Genomic DNA, 1,442 nt, shown 5'->3' on the forward strand with positions numbered 1-1,442 from the left:
ATCTCCGAGAGTGACGTCACACTGACTGAAGATGGTGTTTAACGGGTAGTTGATGAGCCCTACAGGTGCATCATCTGGCAGGTTTGTTCCATTCTCGTTAGTAATTTTCACTCTGAGATGCAACAGCGTATCGTTGAGATCCAGATACTTTTCTCCGTCTCCCGGAATGAAAAACTCGATCGGCCCTCCATCTGTGATTGCTGATAAAGGCTGGATCTCGGTGTAAATTTGATCTTCGATCGATAGCTGTGTCATCGGGGCAGAAAATAAGTCCAACTCTGCCAGCGTGCTCTCTGATGATTTGTTATGTAAAAGAGCCATTATTTAAATATATCAAAACTTGCGGATGACTTCCTTCCTCTTCGTTTGTCAGCTCCAACTGATCTCCTTTTTCGCGTTTGTCGTTGTTTTTTAACTGTCCTTAAACGATCACCAGGGGGTCTTGTTCTGGGTCTTTTGGATAAAACCATAATTCCTGAACCTTCTTGACCTTCGGTGCGTGTAGAACCACTCATTTTACTCACGGCTCTACCGATGACATCCGAAGCGATATTTGATGCAGCCGTTTTAAGATGGGGTTTTGCAATTGCAAATCCTTTTTTAACCAGAGGGGATACGAAGCGGAATAATTTTGAAAATAATGATCCAATTCCGCGTCTGTACATGACCGGGGCCCCATAAAACCCTGGCAGATTACCGCCTGATTGACTTACATAGTAATTTACAAAGCGATTTGGATCACGTCTCAGACTTAGCTGTGCCATGTTCTCTCTTGCCTGCTTGATGCAGTGTTGAATGACCAGCGTAATATGAATGATAACCAATCAATCTTAGAGGTTATATACATATCTCTGGAATAGTTTATACAAATAAAATTTATCTCAGGCTACGTTGTGATATCACCGGTCTGAAGTGTAGTCTTATGACGGTCTTTCCATAGACGAAATTTACAGGAACGTTTTGGTCCGATTTAATTTCTATATTGATATTTTCAATATGTCTTCTGGAGACTGGAAGGTAGTGGGCGGGGTTAAACGTCTGAGTAATCATATCACTGAATGTGCCTTGTACTTTGACGGTCCGCAGTAAAGGTGCAAAAGTGTCGCCTACTATTTGAGGGCTGACCACGTCGCTGTAACAGTATAGGTGATAGAAACCAGCCTTTATATCCGCCGGAAAAGGAGGCAGTTTTGGTTCAGAAACATGAATCCATTCCCCTGGTTTCACGCCCATCATATAAGCTAGAGTGCTGAAGAAGCGTATTTCATACGGACTGTTTGCTTGAAATGCAAATCTCTTTTGAACTTTGCTGAATTTAATGCGTAAACCCGATTTCAATTTTTTGAAAAACATTTCCATCTCTGTCTCGAGTTGAATAACGCTGTTATAGTAGCCACTTCTGATCCTTTGCGTATTGATCTCCACATCACCAACCTTCCTCC

This window comes from Girardinichthys multiradiatus, chromosome 5 (assembly GCF_021462225.1).
Source record: "Girardinichthys multiradiatus isolate DD_20200921_A chromosome 5, DD_fGirMul_XY1, whole genome shotgun sequence".
Taxonomy (NCBI): Eukaryota; Metazoa; Chordata; class Actinopteri; order Cyprinodontiformes; family Goodeidae; genus Girardinichthys; species Girardinichthys multiradiatus.